At 46.8% G+C, this 20,455-nt stretch overlaps 1 protein-coding gene across 1 annotated transcript in view; it reads right to left on the minus strand.

Moving 5' to 3' along the window:
- pvrl2l (PVR cell adhesion molecule related 2 like) overlaps nt 1–20,455 on the minus strand; it is a 132,233-nt gene that overhangs the window by 2,942 nt on the left and 108,836 nt on the right.

Here is a 20,455-nt window from a genome sequence, read left to right on the forward strand (position 1 = left end):
CGAGAGGAGAGGAGAGGAGCAGCCGAGAGGAGAGGTCTCAGATTGCTTTCAAACAGGAGGGGTATGCCAGGGTGAGACAGACGGGTCGGGCGGCTCCCGGGACAGGATATGATGTCTAAATTAGGGGACAGGGTCTGATGATGTCCCACTGATGTGACAGAAGGCATTAAGGATGATGGATCCAACTTTCCCTGTCCTACTTTCTTCTCCCCGTGCAAACTCGCAGGCCGGAGCGCAAACACAACGTGAGGCCAGAATGTTATTTATTGGGCAATTTAGACTTTAAGCATTAGTGGCATTTATCTAGCGTCTGAGAAAGAGACAGCTGAATAATGGCGTTTTGTGGAAGGTCTTTGGAGGCTGCCGTCCTTCCGTTAATCAACTACTTTAAATCCCATTATTCCGTAAAGGCTATAAAACAACAGTGTTGGTACGAAGGTCCATTAGAGCAGAAACGTTCATTTTTCAACTACTCCCGGGTCACATGCAGGAGCAGCTTGGTTCTATCTCCAATTTTCAAAGTTTAAAAACTGAGGAATGAAGATTGATTTTTCCAAAATAACAGAAACTGCAGCTAACTCCTCTTCGTCTCATGGCTCCAGACTAACCTTTCAACTGGTGCCACTGGGGCAACTGGTCGTGCCAGCACTTGATCTGCGACCAATGCAGGATTTCCTCCTTCAGGGGATTATTGACAGTGTTGAACTTCAGGAGTGTTTCATCGAGTGATTACTGCTGGATAGAAGTTTAGAGTTTCTGGCAACATGCACCATCTCATTCCCTGTTGTTCTCTCCATCAGAACAAAGCTTTAGCTAAATAGATCAAAGTTTATAGAGTGAAGGGAGCGAGAGGTCGATTGAGCCAAGGAAGAAGAACCAGTGCACGAGGAAAACAGCCTGATGATCACCCGACTGCTTTTTGAAAGTAAAAATTCAAAGTTCCTAGTCAGGTCTTAAAGTTCCTTTTAAGACCTGACTAGCTCCAGGTGTGACATGCTGTTCTATAACGTCACAACACTTTTCTACCGTCCTGAATTAACTCAGTTTGGTAAATGGGCTCAAATCCCCTTGTCAGGGAGCTCAAAGTGTCGGGGGGGGGGGGGGCACATAAGTTCAGCATGTCACCATTTGACGTTTAATTCCTCCTGGAAATCCGAAAAGTGTGTTTATGCAGGAAATCACTTTCTTTAAAAGCCAGATCCAAGGTTCCCTCAGGTGCTCTGACATCAGGCTTCTCAATCCGAGGCACTAATGGGTCCGAGATCGACTCCGACAAGACGCTGCCAGCTGCACGATCCCTGTCGGTGTCAGGTCTCTGCCACACGTCTCACGCTTTAGTAAACACCGCGCTGTGAACATGTTTCCCAAATAAAAAGTGGTAAAAAAAAAAAAAGGCAACACTGTCGTTAGCAGGGAAATAGGCCACGCTTGTCATCCTGATTTCTCATCAACAGCGGCAGCCTGCCTGCATTAAGAAGCACGGTGATAAATGTCATAGAGAGAGGCAGGGGAGCTTATATCAGTCTCTGTATTAGTGTCATGTACGTGGAGGAGATTAGGGAGAGAGTGAGGGAGAGGGAGGGAGGGAGAGAGAGAGAGAGAGAGGGTGGGAGAGAGGGAGAGAGCGAGCCATGAAAGCAATCCATTTCTACCCAGTTACACTCTCTGCGGTAGGGGTAATCTAAATGAGAAGATTTGGGATGTGGGGAGGCAAGGTGCAAAGAGTTAGAATGGTAGAGTGATACTGTGGACAAACAGGGGGAGAGAGAGAGGAGAGGGGGAGCGAGTAGTGAAACAGAAGAGCCCAAATAATCTTGTTTCTCGGTGCTTCACCTCCTCACGACTGAAACCAGGCCTGAAAACACACGGAGCTGCTTCAGCAGTCAAACAATGAGCCAGAGGCAGCGGCTCCACTGTAGGGATTCTCATTAAAAGCAGCTCTTGGTCAAGGACAAGGCGTGGAGGAGTGTCTCCATGAATATGCTCCGAACACAGATGTCACAGTCGCCGGCTTTGCTTTGTGAGATCACACTGAGGACGGATAATAAAACATGGATTTGAGGACTGAGCGTCTACCGACAGTAAATCAAACCTGGAAGCATCAAGTTGAGTTCACTCTGCTTTTCAGCTGAGATCTGAGTTTCTAACAAGCCTTTGTTGCTTCCAGGTAATATCCACCCACACAATACGATAAGATACAATATGATATCTGCCCCCCCCCCCACCCTGCACAGGCACTTTGTGCTTCCACCTTCAGAAAACACAGAGTTTCAATTATAGCACTACAAAATTCAGTTTTAAACTCCATAAGCTAAATTTACTGATATGAATGTTGCTTGAACGTGCAGAGTGAAAGCTCTATCCTACCTGAATCCTCCCTTCCTGCTGAAGACAGTAAGAAAAATTTAAGAGTAAAGGTTTCAACTTCTAATTTCATGATTTTGTTTATCAAACACGAGCAATAAAATCATTTTCAGTCCGTTGTGAGTTCTCTGCTTTAAACCTCTTTGTTCTTTGCTCTAGTTCCTCCTGCAGAGTGGATGCAGACAGGACCTAAAACTCTGGGAAGATGTTTCCTACACAAGTGTCACACTGTGTGCAATGTGCTGTGATCCATCGACAAACTAAAGTAACAAGATCTAAGTCATGATTGCATGTGTAGCGCTGCGTGTCCCGGAGGCACGGGCTCATCACCGCAGCAGATGTACGCGGAGGTGGGGGGGGGGTGAGGCCGCGGCTAAATGTTATCACGGCGGGTTAATGGGAGCCAGAGGCGACGCAGACGAGGAATCACAGATGCACAGTGGGAAGAGGGTTGGAGAGTAACCTCTTTACAAATGAGCTAAATATTCCTCCTCTGGCTTTGACAAGATGCATCACTGAGGTGGGTCTCGACTTCGATTTGAAGAAAACACACGTGGGCTTCTCTCCTGTAGAAGACAGGTGGAAACAAAGCATAATGGAGGAGACACGCCAGAGAAGGACATGCACCAATAAGGACGGTGATGGGTTTACAATTCTCCGGTCGATGTCGGAGCACGGAGAACGTCCTCGTGCTTCTGCAGCATCGGACCGAGTGGGATTAATATTTATTCATGAATGACAAAGTGCACCGAGGAACTTTCCTTATTTCTTTTCCAGGAACACTCAGTTCAGAACCGGACTTTACGGTGAGGTTCACTTATGCCTCTAAATACTTTAATGTAATATGAGTGGGAGAGAGAATTAACTTTCAGTGTAATTTCATATGATAAGACATCATATTACTCGTGCCGTATTTCTAATTCTCCAACTTGGACAAGCTGAACTATACGAAACATATTTACTTGATCAGTTTGGCTCCTTTCATTTCCTGGAAAACCTTCATCCTCTGGGAAAACATCAGATTTAATGCTGCCCATATTCTGCTAAACACTCTGCCCTGCTCTAACACTGTAATCCTGTCACACTGGTGCTGTGGCTCATCCTCAGAGATGTGATGTGATCTGATGTGATCTGATCTGATGTGATGTGGTTTCAGCTGATTACTGCTCTGGTGTGAAAAGGTTCAGTTTGCAGGTCGTCCTCTCTCGTCTTCACGAAGCAACAACCACAGAAACCATGCACACATCATCAGTCACACTCACTTTAAATACAGACACGCACAGCTACACATTCAGTCACACACACACACCTACTGAAAAAAATATGAATGCACACACACACACACTGCTTAATTACCCTTGATTACACAGACAAACTTGCACACATGCAGACACACAAACACCAAGAGCCACACTGTCTAATCAATTACCTCCTGATTATCCCTGATCTTCACATACTTCATTTAGCGCACAACTCAGAGCGTGCACGAGGCCTCGAGCGTGCACGAGGCGCCGGCACCGCCCGGCATCCCAGCACCGGTGTTTCCATGACAATCTCAGTAATTTCCTCTCACTGAGGAAATTTCCTCCTGAAATCATCTTCATCCCGTCTCCTCCTCCTCATCATCCCAGATCCTCACCGGTGCTTTTCATCTCCGGGTCTCTCCCCCCCACCCCCTGTGCTTTTTTCATCAGCGGAAATAATGAGGGCGCGTCAGAGAAAGAGAAATAAACTGAAGAGTAAACCGAGCAGGAAGAGATGGAGAGATGGAGTGAGAGGAGAGAGGAGAGAGGAGAGGAGGAGAGGAGGACTATTTGAAGCATCGTGTTTTTGGCCTTTTTTCCGTGGCCCATTGCATCTCACTGCGCTCTGTCCTCTGAGACTCAGGGTTTTAAACGGATGCTCTCTGACACAGAGCAAGCAGATGGGATGAAAACAGCCCAGACAGACGGGAAGGAGAAGGCAGAGAGAGAGAGAGAGAGGGAGAGAGGGAGGGAGGGGGTGAAAGAGGACGGATGGAGATGATGGATAGATGGATGGATGGAGGGAAGTTGAGATAAATGGGTGGATTCATCTCCTCCAAGCTCATTAGCCCCTTTTAACCTTGAAAGCTCATCTGCGTCGCTTCTTTCTGCAGAAAACAAACTTACAGAAACATCCACGTGGGAGTAGCATCTACGTGCATGAGTACACACACATTAAGGCAAAACGCTCGCACACACACACACACACAAAAACACACACACACACACTCGGCCTAATTAGGTTTTTCTGCATCTTGCGGCCCCCTGCAGAGGTTATGAACTTCAGGAGGTTTCCCAATTGCCTCTCCACCTCCTTCTTCTAGTTCAACACCCATTTAGTCTCCAGCTGCTGCACACACACACAGTCGCTCACTGAAACACACACACACACACACACACACACAAACACACACAGTCGCTCACTGAAAAACACACACAAACACACACACTCTGCGACTCTCTGACTTCTGGCTGCATTCACCTCAACAACAACCCTCCGCCTAAAGGGAACACTCACACAATTTACAGCCTACAAACACACACAGGGGAGAATATGACCACACAAAAGCCCAATGACTCATCTTTGACAAGCTTTCTGCAGCGTGTGTGTGTGTTAGTACACAAGCAGAGTGCTGAGCCCTTTTCCTCCTGAACTCTGACACAACATGATAGGAATGTTAGTCCTCGGAGGGAGCGAGCTCCAGCCGGGGGTTTTACTGAGTGTGTGTTAACTGTGGAGTTGTAAAACACAGTCGTAAAGACACACAATGCACTACAACAAAATGGAAGCAACAGAACCTGATGTTGATTGAGTGCACGGACCAGAGAGTCATGGTCTTCTGTGACGTGCAGGGACTTTAAGACTGAATGCAACGTGTGTGTAAAAACCATTAAGACCAGTAACCATGTTTCTACCTTCAGAGCCGGAGGAGACGTCTGTGGCTCATCCACCAAATCTTTGTTTTCGAGACATGTGACTGAAATACTTGCAGAAAAAGCTAAATGTAGTTTTAATGATGATGGGAGTGCTTTGCTCTCAATGAGGATCTCAGGCTAAGTTTTATTTCAATAACCTATTAAAATCTTTGGAGATAAACAAGGTCAATTCCAGCTTTTCAATTTGCTCAATTCATACGAGCTGCATTTACTTTTGAGACATTTGCTCGTCCATTGGCAGGTTCTTTGTGATTCTCTGTTCTGCTTCAGTGAGCAAGGTTGAACTGGAATATAAAAATCTCAAATTTAACTGGTTTTCATTCTCTTGCTGGAATGAGACAAGTACTTTTAAGAGCTCCCACATGAGCGTTCATCAGGTAAAAGTGGTTTTATTTCCTATTTAAAGACTTGAAGACCTTCTGTTACAGATGCATTCTCCTCATCTGACATCAGTGGCATGGTAGCGCCCCCCCGCCCCCCGAGCCCACACACACACAAGCCAAGGTGTAATGGAAATGTCTCCTCAGCATCATTACACAGTCTCCTTCTCACCGGGAGACGTCTTCAAGCAGAGGATCATTTAGAAATGTGTTTCTGGTGTAAGACAAGAGCTGTGACCTTAAACACCGGTCGGGATGTGGATCACAGCTCATAACGCTGCCGTGCTCACTGCAGTGACTGTGTGTGAGGCTCAGCTCTACACTTTAAAACGTATCACAGTTAAAGAGTGCAGTCGAGTGGTGGGTGCTTCGATGCTGGTTTGGTAGCTACAGAAAGAACAAGAGTTTTAAACCTTGGAGAAATGAGGAGCTCAGATATCCACAGAGAGCTCGGAGTGGAACCTCTGCTCCCTCATGACGGAAGGTGGCCCCCTCATGAGGTCCCCCCCCCCGGACACCCTGCAATGGAGGACACACCGAAAGTGTCCGAGACCCGGGAGAAGACCCAGAACTCACTGGAGGGTCCACGTGTCCCATCTGGCCTGAGGAGAGGGAGAACCAGAACCCCCTGGTCCCCCCGCTGCCTCTAGAGAACTGATCTGGGACGATCGATGGATGATTCCAGTTTGATCTCTGGATTCTACGTTGACTGTTTGTTTGGTTATATGGTTTATTTACTGCCTCACTGTTTGATTACAAGATAAACCACAGCCTGTGACTAAAAAATAACAAGACTCTTAACTGCCTTGTTTACTGAACACCGGCTCGGAGACCTACTGGAGGAATAAGTGATTCCAGATCCTGTGGCATCATTTCAACTCTCTGTGAGGACCCGAGAGGAAACTGTCCGTTGTGCAGAGTCCTGAGAGATGAGAACCTGTTTCCTGGATCGTATCAACATCAGTGTATAAACTAACACATCCTCACAGCTTTGGGTTGAGTCCCACATTCGGAACAAATTATATTCTCTTAACAAGCGCACACCACAAGGCTCTTGGACGAGGACACAGACTTTTACTTTCCAGCGTCTTGGTTTGAGTTATAATGGCAAAGTCTTCCCCTACACAGCCAAACCAGTTTAACCAGACACATAAACATGTCACAGTTTAAATAAAACGCTGCACCCACACGTGTGTTTTATTATCTCAGGAGATTCGGAAAGAATCTAATTACCTTGTTGACTAAAAACAACCCTGATAGTTGCACTGTAAATTATCTGAAGTTATGAGTGGGATGATGTTTTGTATATTTTATCTCCGGAGCCTGAAACTTTGAATAAGCGGAGATGATAAAAAATGGCCTTTGTCAGCCGGCCGTGTCCAAATAAAGAAGCATTTAATGCAAATCTGTGGTGATCCATCAGCCGACTGGTGCTTACTCACAGCAAGTCGCTTCCACACGTGCACACACACAGACACACACACACACACACACACACACACACACAGAGAGAGTCGCACACGGAGCCGTCAACCTGAGTGGGTTCAGTAGTTTAATGAACGTTATTGATGGCGAGGCTACAGCGTCGCTGGCGTAATTAGTGTGATGTCTCACACCTACATGTCTGCAGCTTCATTAATTCAGTGCAGATTCTACCCATTATGCATGGGAATCTGTGCACGTCACATGCACATGCTTGCACATACACACACCCACACACACGAACACACACAACTGAGCACCAGCCCGGTACTTGTGTCATAATCCAAAGCTCCGGTAAGAGCTCTTGCTTTCACACCCTGCCTGGGCTGCATTAGGCACTGAATTTGCATCCCTGCTGAAGTGTGTGTGTGTTGTGTGTTTGTGTGTGTGTGTGTGTGTGTGTGTGTGTGTGCACGCGCCACGGTTGTGCACTGCCAAATATATTTTTAGTTCTTATTCTGCTTGGCTGAATGCATGAATCTGATTGGATCCAGACCTTGGCTGTTGATACTGATCAACAAAACCAGCTGAGTGAAAAAACAGCCATCAGCCTCCCTCTCCCCTTCTCTCACTCTCTCACTCTCTCACTCTCTCCATCCCTCTCCCCACCCTCACTCAATCCATCTCCCTCTCTAACTCACTCTCCACTTCCCCATCTCCCCCCTCCACTCTTCCACCGCTCCCTCTCACTTAAATGGGGTGGTTTGTGGTCGGGTGACTCATTTCGAAGCAAATCTGGACCATGGGAGAGAGTGAAAGGGGTGGGGGGGGGGGGGGGGGGGGGGGGGCAGAGAAAGGTTTAAAGGGGCCCAGGAGAGTAGAAAGAAAATAGGGGGAAAGAGAAAAAGAATGGGGGAAATGAATATGTGCCTTGTGTGCCTTTGCTCATTTCAGATGGAGCACTTCCATCCTTTCAGAGCAGAAAAGAGAGGAGGGGAGGGGAGGGGGGGGGGGGGGGGAGCCATCGGGAGAAGAGAACAGCAAACCCAGAGTGGACAGGATTAAGGTCGCTAAAGCCACTGCCCCCCCCCCCCCCTCACCCCGATCTGTTCATGAATATGATCAGCAGCACAAAAATGAAAAGCAAACATCTAGACAGCGATAATTCTCTCCGCCCTGGATCTGCTCCTCGTCCGCGTCGTGTCCTCCACGAGATCCGTTAATGTTTCAGGACAAGGACACAAAAACAAATTATTATACAATCTGATGTGTAAATATATGAGCAGTGCATTTTTGTGACACCGACACGATTCTAGAATCGATCGGGGGTCGTGTTCTTGATGAAGTTCATATGATTGACGTGTGGGATGGGGGAAAGTAAAAAGGGAAACCTTCGGGCACAGATTTGATATGATGCTGTTCTCAAGTCAGATTGTTTACAGCAGATTAACGAGGAGCCGAGTGGGAAACACTACTTCAGCCTGTAGTGCAACACAAGAGAAGATACTTGAGGTCGTTCAACTGAGACACAACCTGGGAATCAACAAGATTTCTCTAAATGCAGAATAATGATCAACTTACTTGGATTTAAACTGACGGCAAAATAATGAACTGACTTCAGTAAAATAAGGAAAGAAAACTAAATGAATATTTCACCATAAGAAACGTTAAAAACCCATCTGCTGTTTAGAGATCAAGAGAACACACCGTTCAACTGCTGCCAGCTGTCGACGGCAGAATATGTAAATCGTGAGGAAATAACTGCAAAAATCGTTAATTATCTATTTACTTTATTATATAATTGTTTATTGTACAATTCAGTTGGCTGGTGAAATCCTGGGAAAGTGAACGTGGCTGCACGACAAACCCAGATTTAGAGCTTCATCACCTCCTCTGAGCCTGGAACCCACAGCAGCCGACCAACATCAACAGCTGAGCATGTTGTGTAACACAAGACACGATGTGTAGGTGCTAGTTGTCGAGTGCTGATGGTAAAAAACGAAACTCTGCTGCAGGAAGCAAGAGAATTCTTTGGAAATACCAGATAACAGCAATTAGTCATAATTACAGCAAACGAGCAATTTCAAGTTTCTCTGTTCCTGTCAAACGGAAACTGAACTTTAAACAAGTGGGAAACAGAAGTGGGACTAAAAGAGATGATGAGGCGCCAACAAAACCACTTTAATATTGTGTCATCATCTCAGCAGTAACACAAACACACACAAGCCTCCAGCAGGTTTTGTGTGGTCAGTGAGATCAACACCAGGCGTGGACACACACTTGGGGATCGAGCATCTTTTCGATCCTCCTCCTGCCCTCCTCTCCTCTTCTGTCCATCTCGCCTTCACCTCCTGCTCACCCCCGCTTTCCCTTTGCTTCCTGAAGGTCCGACCTTTCTCCTCTCCACCCCCCCCCTCTGCATTGATCAGTCCGTAGTGGATTAGCTGCAGATCCTGATCGCAGGTCCGACCCCAGCTGGCCCTGGACAAGCCCTGCTGGCTAATTGAAAGACATCGCACCAGTCTGCAGGATTAGAGACTGCTCAGTGTGGCTCATTATTACACACATGCACACACACAAATAAACACAAGGAGACACAAACTGGTTTATTGTGTGAGGCCCGGGGAGAATATCTTGCAATCGCAACACGGAGGAATGAGAAACGAAGATCGAACCCAGAACACAAATGGGATGTTTTTGTTGGTCTGTGTGTGTCTCTGTGGAGTTAAAGATTGTGTCTGTGTGTATCTGCCTTTTTTTTGGTCCTTGTTGTCAGCGTGCATGTGCGAGTGTGTAACTGTATCTGCATGAGGCAATGAACTCTATTATTAAAAGAATGTTGGGAGCTGCTGAACTGTGGCTCAGGGTCTTTAACATTGAAATGGAAAGCAGTAGCAGAAGAGCAGAGGTAATCACGGACCACTCCCCTGGAAAGCCTCAGCTGCAGGTAACACAACTAACATCTGACCCTGGGTCAGGTGACGAATGAGTCTGAGCTCCAGTCCTGCGCCCAAAGAGCATAAAGCAGAATAAAACCCTGTGTGGAGGCAAATATGAAAATATGAGTTTCCTCGTGTTGCAGGATGGGATTTGTGCGTCTGTGCCAAATAATGAAACCACAGCATCAGCGTGCACACACCGCAATGTGCAGTGTGCGTAATGTGCAGCACACAATCTCCCTGTGTGTGTCTGTGTTGAATTATTACGTGTAATTCCGCCTGGAGCCAGACTGCAGAGCTCTCAGAAAAACCAAAACCACAACTCCTGAAAAGACGGAGGGAGAAGAACTGGAAACCAGTGGAACCAGTAACCGTGACCAGCAGACGTGCACGTTCGCCCCCTAGTTGAAGCCAACAGCTCGACTCTCCCAGTGACTTCACTCTTCTCTTCTGACTGGAGCAGAGAAAGAAAAACTCCTGAAACTCTCGACTACATCAACCCGCTCAGGCCCTCCGCGTTTAAATATTTAGGTAGTGAACGTTGAGAGACAAGTACCTCTCTTTCAAATATTTAGACGATATACTAACGCAACACTCCCCCCCCCCCCCAGCCCCTCAGCCCCTCTGCTCCTGCTCCAACTCTGCTGGCTGTGGATCAATAATGCATCCTGATGGATAACTTTCAGAGTTGAGGCCGGGCTCGGTTGATTGGGAGTTGAACAGTTTGAAAGTTTCTGACGTGAGGTTGTGTCCAAATTCATATGAGGTCAGTGTGACTCTGATCAGTTCATGTTTGTGTCTTTTTCTTTGTCCACTATAATGAAATCAGTTCCTCTTTGACTCTTTAAAACATAAACACCCCCCCCGACCACTAACTAGCACCACCACAGAGGTATAAAAATACTTTTGCTTACTAGTCCGGTTATCTCTGTAGCATGATTCAAACGTGACATATCAAAGTCACTTAATATTTAAATGCTACCGTGTATCTTTCCCCACACAAACAAATACACAATATTTTGTTACCGCTACAACTTTCAGGCATTTTCCGATTATTGCCGTTTTTCTCCGGCATGAGCTACAAATGCTGCTCGGTTAGTGACCACCGGTTGCACAGGTCTGTTCCTGATGCATTGTGGGATACAATGAGCTCCCTCCATAGGGTATAATCATTCTACACCACTGGACATCACTACATATGAGAGTGGACTGTAGAGGGAGTGGGACTCAGCATGGGCGTCCCAGTGGGTGCAGTCCTCATGGGTTCTTGAGACACTGAGGTCATCAGGTTCCCAGATCCGATAATCGATCCACGTCTCTGCTGCTCCACATGTTCTCACCAACAAAGAGTCCCAGGGGTCAGTCCAGAGCTGGAAGCACTCCAGAAGGAGCCTGCTCAATATCCCACTGGTCATTAGGTGCCAGCAGGATCAGTGCCGACCTTTCTTCTCCCAGACGTCCAGCTGACGATCAGAAAGATCTTTTATACTTCTATATGTGTCCTGGTGTAAAAGGAATCGTCAGATTCCTCTTTTCAAAGACTCACTCAGATCCACGTTTCCCTTCATACGATCGGGACCTTCACACGATCTCAGCTGGTGGAGGTCTTTTCACGGCTCCTCTTTGAGTCTCATCAGAAAAGTCCTTGATAAACAAACACCTGTAGAACTCTCCAGGAGAAGAGCAGCTGTTCTGCGGCAGCTTGTTGAAAGGAGCCCTCTGCTCTTGAGGTCTCACCACGTCTCACTCTGGGTCTTTGTGTTCAGCTTCTGTCTTGAAGGACAAATAAAAAGGGACGGCCGCCGGCTGAGACTGTAACACCAACGTCTGGCTTGCTTCCCAGAAAAGAATCTCACAAGCAGGCCGGTGGAGAAACAACTCTTCAGTCTGAGCTGCCAACGTGCTCCCCGCCGCTCGGTGTTCACCTCCTGAACCAGGCTTCTGTTCATTTGGACTTAAAGCTCTAATCCCCTCTGTTGATTCTGCTCATTTGTTCCTGTACCACACGGCCACTTCCCCAACTGTACAGCCATTATGCTGTGTGTGAGTATTTTGTATTTCAAGCTAATTAAAAGGTCTAATGCTGATCACTTACATGGACCTGCCACAAGGAACAGGGATTTTCAGACATTCACATCCACATCTACTTCAAGATGCACAAAGTTTCAAAGCCCCTCTGCAACACGAGTACCACTAGCTGTTTGGTTCAGTTGATACTGAGGCATCGGACTTCGTGTCGCTTGGTGGCGCAGATACGTCTTTGAAAAACAGCTCATCACCTAAGAGCAATGAATTCTGGGATACGTTGGCGCCTGAAGGATCCGATCTACTGGAGCCTTTGTTTCTCGGGGATGGAAGGAAACCTTGGTCGGCTTGAAGGAGCTTTGGAAACAGAGACTTTCAGTGGAGGTGCAGGGCCTGAACCACTGACCTTTGGATAATAGAACCTTTCTTCTCCTCACCAGGTCACCGTGCTCCCTAAAAACATACCCCTCCCCCCCCCACCCCTTTACTTGAACAATATGCAGTAGATCTTGTCACGTTAAAGAAATGGCAGTTAGCTGTATTGTTCTTTTACTTCCTGAGGCTGAATCTGCAGTTTGCACTGATACAGTTAGAATTTTAAAGGTATTATTAATCTGGATTCACGACTCTACAAAGACAACGAGTTCTGGATGCTGATTGGCTGGAGGATGTGCTGTGTTTCCAGATAATGACACTGAGGTTGAACTCACAGATGGAAATCTGCTACTTTCAGCTGCTTGTTGAGCTGATGCTAATTTTTATTCTGATTCAATGAACAAAAGGACTTTTAAAGAGCAAACTGCTCCACTAACATTACCAACATTTTAATTGCTAGCATGTGGGATAGTCCACTCCACCCACGCGTAAAAACACCAACTCTCCTCTGAGCCGCTTCCTTGCATCGGGGGGGTAATTAGTCTCTGTGCTACAGGTCGTTGTTTGATAAATATGATAATTTACCAATTTTCTAACTATTTTCTACCTCAGTTAATGGTTTCCTACATTTTCCTTTGTGCTTTCAGAAACCCACTGACACGCGGCAGGACCTGGTGTCAATCAGCGTTGGATTCCGGTGTTTGCTCAAGGGCAAATCGGCAACAATATTATGCAAATAAGTGAATATTAAAATCAACTCTGGGTCGTTTTTATACTTTAAAAATAACAGAAGAATCCTTTGAAGGTACATAAGCTTAAAACAGGTCCAATGGAGAAAAGTAAACGTTTATCTGCGATTTCTAATAATGTATAATTACGTCTCAGTTGTTATTCTGCTTCATAAGATCTTCTGTAAAAAGCTTATTGGTGTGCAATAAATAAGTAGAGGTGATTATTCTGTGATGGCTGCAAGTGCACTCACCTACAAGCTCGACAGTACTAAATACATCCGGTACTTTACCCATAATGCACCTAGAGCAACACCCTGTGGGTCAGGTCGTGGATGATGGGATGATTACTGTTCCATTAAAACTAGAAATCATTGTGAGCGTTTCCTCTGAGTGTTCCCGCTCCGTCTCTTTCTGACACGTTTAACTCTAATCGTGATAAGTACACTAACATTAAATACACACATTCCCTTCTCTCTCTCTCTGCACCCTGCCCCCTGGTGGAGGTAATCTGTGGACTGGAAGGTCATCCTGCTGTGAGACCGATAGAGACACAGACTGAAGTTACCGCTCCGGGCAGCCGGTGATTCAGGAGATACGAGCCCCCCCCCTCCACCCACCTCAACTCCTCCACGTGGACGGCTTCATCCACCTCCGCCCCCTGTATGTGTGTTTGTGTATTCCCTGCAGGTCTGTGTGTGTGATAAGCCATCGCCTGCAGGCTCCCTCCTCAGCTCTTATCTTCCTGACAGACGTTACTCCTGCTCGGCCGCTGCCCCAGCTCCCACACCGGGGGGGGGGGGGGGGGGGGGGGCAGCAGTGCAGCTTTCTGTGATTTCACAAAGTTTCCATCTGATTTTCTTTTAGCTTTGTCTCTGATTGGCGGAAACTTTTTGGGTATGATTTTTTTTTAAAACACCCACAGAGCAACCCCCCCCCCCCCGTGTCGGTTCTCATTTTGTGTGGGGGGGGATAAACATCACTGGGAAATCACTTGGCTGTGGAAATGAAACCCATCTGGATGAAATCATTCCCGGTCTCGCTGCAGAGATCTGGATTCACCTGAGCTGTCAGAAGAACAGAACCGATGGGAAATGGGTAATTACGTAGATCTAAACCCACAATGAAATGAAAATAGGATTTTCACACAAAGGGATTTATACTTATTATTAAAAAATATTAAAGTTTCAACACCGTAACCCCCTCTGCTATAAGACAAACTCTCGGAAAATGATTTCTTACATTTTTCTCATAAAATCCTCCACTTACACTTCTGAGATGATCAAAGCTAAGTTCAGCAGGTCTGAAATCTGTTTATGTTGTAAAATGTCTTATTATCTGCACCCAACCAAGTTTTATAATGTAAAAAACATTATTGTGACAAAATGACAACAAGAGTAATTACTATTATAACTCACACGTGAAAACAACAGCTCCTTCGGTTGTTTCCTCAATTTTACTTATTTTGAAGAATGCATCTGACTCTCACATCCCATTTAACCTTCTTCATTTAAACAACACAAACCTGAAACACAATTTCCTGGCGACACGTTAATTCCTTCATCATTTTCTAAGCACACCTCACACGGAGCGACACCTTTGTTAACATCCAAACACAAACACAACACGCTGCGTTGTTTGTTTCAGCCGAATCGGAGGAAACAGCTCTGACACATTCCAGCTGCATGTGTGTGAGCACATTAATGAGGCAGACACACAAAGACACAGCAAGGCCTCAACGTTTAGCTAAATCATTCCTAAGTTCCTGATGGGAAGTCCCCCCTGCAGAATACAGCCATTACTTTTCTTCAAAAAACATTAATTATCATCAATTATGGAAATACACCCACATGTTGTCATCTCGGCTGATTGTCACAACGACACATTTGATGATAAAGTTAAGTGTAAATCTGTCTTGTTGTATTTTCTGGGGGAATTTAACGAGTGAGACATCGTCAAACTGATCCAGGAACAGCCCGGAGTCACACGCTTTGTGCTCATCTCTCTGAACCTGGAGGAAACTAAATCAGCTTCATCAGGACGTGAAGACCAGACCAGATCCCATTCAGACCTGGTGTCACGTCCCTCCTGAGATATCTGCTCACATCCTGGAGCGTTGGGACTCGTGCTGGACTCACTCAGATCTGAAAAGTGTCTCTGTCCCTCGACCACAGGAAGAACTGAGCAAATCCTGGGAGGACACTGATGCAGCGTGTTGTTAATGGAAGCAGCTGCTGAGGAGGAGCCCCCCCCCCCCCCAGGCGTCCCCAGCCCTCGTGGCTCCGGGTGTTTGGAGGTTAGCAGAGGGTTTGAGTCCAGGAGGCAGTGCAGCGTTTTCCCCCCTCGGCCAGATCATCTGATTGCTTTATGCACAGGGCTGCATGGTCCAATTTGTCTTTGTGTGTGCATGTGTGAAACACTGTGCATTTATTTATGTGTGTGTGTGTGTGTGTGTGTGTGTGTGTGTGTGTGAGTGTGTGTCTCTGCAGTGGACAGCTATCTCGCTTGCCGCAGGCCATCCAGGAAATGCTTCTCCACCGGTCCCGTCAGATGTGAGTGTGTGTGTGTGTGTGTGTGTGTGTGTGTGTGTGTGTGTGAGTGTGTAACAGGCTGGGCGTTTGCATGCGTGTGTGTTAGAACGGCAACAACTGCCCCCGGCCCGGTGCCAGCTGGGCTCCCCATGAAAGGACTGGCTGTATGGGGGGGGGGGGGGGGGGGGGGTGATGGGTGGAGGACAGCCGGGGTCACGGGCTCCTGCCAGCTCGCTCTTTCAAAACTTTTAGAGGACTTTTCTGCCACTGTCCTCCTGCTGTTACCTCTGTCCTCGCCCGTCCCCGTCTCTCCACCCCCAGCACTCGCTCTAATGTCCACTTCTCCCGTGCCCCCCCGACCTCTTCCAACAGCCGCTCCTGCTCCCTCTGTGCACGCAGGGCGCGCTGGGCAGATACAGCTGGCACCGTGACGTCCACGCAAGTCAAGCATAGCTGGCAACATGGGGAGGCTGTGGAGTGTGTGTGTGTGTGTGTGTTTGTGTGTGTGTGTATGTGTGTGTGTATGGTGGCTGAGGGGGGGGTGGTTTTCACATTTCACTCCAGTCAGCAAAACACTTGCAGAGTATCCTGCTGTCTTCCAGTCGAGAGCTCGGTACATGAGAGGGAAATGAACTCTGTGTTTATTAGTTCCCTTAAAATGCCTCTAAGTGCCTTCCAAGCACTTCCATCAACTCCTCCTCCTCCCTCTCCACGTGTCCTCTCCCCCCCCCAGCTCCTCCTCCTCTCAGTCGGAGGCTGGGGGATCTTACCACGTGACGTGTTGACAGCAGCAGAGGATCCAGACAGCTCGGTGCTTTCATCTAGCGTTTAACAGAACAGAGAGGAGCTGTTAGCTGATCTCAGCAGGGAAATCAGCGCCGTGTGTTCTGAGTGTTCAACCGTCACATGACTGAGAGCCGGAGCCGTCCACCGGTGACAGTGAGACGGGAGCTGGCTTCTATCACAAGCAGGTTATTTCTAATGGCTCCTCTTCAGGAGCTGGGTCGCTCTGATCTGAAGGAAGCGTGTCAAGTTGACACTGAACCCGTTTCTGCATCAGACAAATCTTCCACAGCTTTTCATCACGGTGATTTCCTGGGTTGGAAATAAAATACAAAACCTGGTGATTTCCAGTCAGGTTAAACCGAGCTGAGATAATCTGCATTCTGACTGAGAGGTCTGATCCGATCCCTCGATACCGTGGACCTGCTCGGTGGAGGGGTCGGCGGGGGGGCCAGCCTGTAATGGTTCCCTTCCTGCACCAAAGCTCTGCCTGGTGCTGAGCTAATTGGCTCAATGTATTCATGGTTCTACAGGAGCTACAGACAAAGCACGGTGTGAAAACACCTTGTTGTGTTCGGCTGTCACAGCAGCAGGAGGAGGTGTTTCACAGGAGTGTGTTAAACCAACCGGGAGCTGAAGGTCACCGAGGTCAGAGGATCTTTGTTAGCAGAAATATTGTTCAACACAAAAACACATTTTATAACTGTTATTCTGTCAGTGGAGGATGTTTGTTTATGTTCCAGTGAAGAATGGCCACAGTGAGGTTGTATAATAGAATGAATTCTTTATCACGATGGATAAAAAAAACAACTAAACCCACACGAACATTTTGTCTGCATTCATTCCTCCCTCAGTAGCAGTCACAGGTATTTATCGTCTCCAGCTACAGTTGATATGAAGCGTGGACGGAGCCAATCAGAAAATATATAAAATATATACACTGCACTAACACGCTCAGTTCGGTTTAAAAGGTTTTTATAAGGGCGGCTTGAATCTCCAGGCAGCACATGACTTATTGATTCTGCTGCCGGGATCACGAGCTTGTGTTTGCAGCACGTGAACATCGGTGTTATCACCACAACCTCTTGATTGTGTTACAACCATCATGTGTTAGAAACGTCCTCAAACAGGTCCTCACTCCCACCGGGGCTCATCAGGACTTCAGAGGAGTCGAGAGACGTCTTCTCCACTCTCACTTTCAGTCGGATCAATAAAGACTCAGTGACTGAATTTTCAAACCAGAAGCACAAACAGAACAAGTTGCTTCAGTCTTTGGCTCCTTTGCTGAACTCACCTGGTTTGTCTGGTGTGAGCAAGACGGACATTTTGTGCCACAGCTGTTATAATGACGGCTTGGACCGAGGGCTGTGTTTTCCAGTGAGAAGACACATTATTAATTCATCATGTGCAGATAGAGACCAACCCACTGAGTCAGGCTGAATCATTAAACCAGGAACGTGAGGATATTCACAGAGGTGAAATGATCCGGTCGTGATTCACCAGCAGCGACCGACCGGCCATCTGGAGGTTTCCTGCTCCGCTGCTTCAGAACCGGGCCGATGAAGAGGAGGAGCAGGAATGTAAAGAGTCACGGTTCTGATGACGAGCCCACGGGAGTCGGTCGGTGGCCCAGTTAATTCAGAGGAAGATTCTCATGATGGGTCACGATTCACTTCCTCTTTCCCGCAATTAGGATTTTATTTAACGGACGTCTGCGGCGCCAACACGTTAATGTGCTTTAAAACAATATTTATACGTAGGATTATAAAATTCACTGAACAGACTCTTGGCACTCGGCAAAGCATTTTTTACTCAATGTTTAATGTCATCTGTAGCGTCTGATCTCACACGGATAAGCATCCTGCCATATGCTGCGATCTGGAGCCAGTCGGTGGGTTTTTATCTGATCCAGGATCATCTCTGAGAATTTAAGTTTCTGTTCAGGTTCACAGATAAAATGACTGTGACTTGAATAGAGTGGTCGGCTTGTTTGAAGACTACCTGGACATGGGTTAAGAGGGTTTCAGTCTATTGCAGCTTCACTGCAGATAAACCAGGAAGGATGATCACAAAGTTTTCCAACTTCACTCTGCGCCAGAGACACTTTATAAAAAGGTCCACACACAACACACAGACAATAAAAAAGAGATTTATATTGTAGGTATTGATGCAAAGGAATTCCTCTGAGTGTGTCCACAGGTCAAGTTATCATCCAATCCAGAACAAGCAGGTTAAAGTAACAAGGACACACACAGAGGATTTACATGGTTGTTGTAACTTCCATCTGCAAACACAAGTCGCAGGTTTGATTCTCACTGCAGCTGAAGCAACTTGAATCTGTGAGGTTGCATCAAAGTGCCCTTGAGCAACAAACAAACTCAAAGTCACTTTGGGAGAAAGGCAAAAATAAAAACAACACAAGTGAAAATGTTTCATTTGTTCAGGCAGCAAAGTTCTCCTTCGTCCCACATCCAACCCGCTTGGTTCTGATTTCAATAAGCGTTTAAATGAAAGTGTTAAACTGAGAGATTACAACTTTAAACCCACGTTGTTGTTCTACAAGCAAACGGTGAAACACTGAGGACCTGTCAGAGCAGAAGAGGATGAATCACAGGGTTTGAACGCAGCTTGTAGGAAAGAGGAGGAATGTGTGTGTGCGAGTCCTCAAAGTGCTCAAAGTGTGTGTGTTTGTAATTTGTGGGTTATGTGTGTTGAGTTTCTGTGTGTGCTATAAGGGGAAAGAGTCCTCTCCTTGATACTTGGAGTCAGGCACAATGCCATGCTTCCAGCGAGAACCTCAGCAGATTAGCCACTTGTGAACCTCCCACACATCCCCCCCCCCCCCCCCCCCCCGACAAACCGCCCGGCCACAAAGCATCTCTGTTCTCAGATTACACAATTCAAATCTCCGGCACCGATTTCCCACAGATTTTCTAAATGTAGCTTCCTCCGCCGTCTTTTGGCAAAAGAGAAGAAGTTGTGCTTTGTTAGCTCCAGCGAGGAGGTTGTGTTTTCACCCGCGTCTGTTTGTTGGTTTGTTTACTTGATTGTCAGAAGGATTATGCAACAAAAAACAAAAAGTGTGGAACGGATTTGCACCGAGCGAGTGAGTGAGGGAGGCCTGGCCCCGGAGAGAACTCATCTCATCCAGGATTCAGATAAAGAGTTCAGGATTTATTTCTTTTTGACAGAGGCAGGATTGTTCAAGACTTTAATCAAATTCTCTTGAAATAATCGGTGGATATTGACGTAAATATCCTTCAGTGTATTCATAGTGTGCAACTTTTATTTTCCTGTTATAAGACAATGTGTGTGTTGGGTTGTTTGGCCTCGGTGGAGGGATCTGGTCTACACATGTATTCTGGCTTTGTTGTGTTATAAAGTACAATATGGTGATTATTAAAACAAAAGAGGAAGCGTTTGGACCAGTCCAGTGGGGAGTTCGCACACACACGCACACGCACACGCACACGCACACACACACACACTTTGATAAAAACAGACTCTGAGGTTTAGGATCCACAGGTTTGACTCAACAGGTTTTGTGGACGGCCTGCTGATGAAGTATTTCAGCATGCAGACATTGTCCTGGGTTTGTGGGTCCAAAGGTATATATGTGTGTGTGTGTGTCCGTGTGGGATCATTGTGTGAGAGCGCCCCCCCCCCCCCCCTCCAACCCAACACCATGGCATCAGCAGACGAGTGGAAGTCGAGAGTCGAACTCCAGCAGAAAGATAAAGATTTGATGCAGACACAGTGTTCACGCTCCATCAGACAGGAGAGTAAACAGGAAGGTGGAGAGTAAACAGGAAGGTGGAGAGAGAGGACAGGAAGCTCAGCAGACTTTGGAGGAGTTAGTCGTTATGCACAAGAAAAGAAGGGAACGAGTGGAGGAAGAAAAGAGAGCGAAGGGAAAACAAACTGGGCAAACTGGCTCACACCAACATG

The sequence above is a fragment of the Pleuronectes platessa genome, chromosome 18, assembly GCF_947347685.1.
Source record: "Pleuronectes platessa chromosome 18, fPlePla1.1, whole genome shotgun sequence".
In the NCBI taxonomy this organism is placed as follows: domain Eukaryota; kingdom Metazoa; phylum Chordata; class Actinopteri; order Pleuronectiformes; family Pleuronectidae; genus Pleuronectes; species Pleuronectes platessa.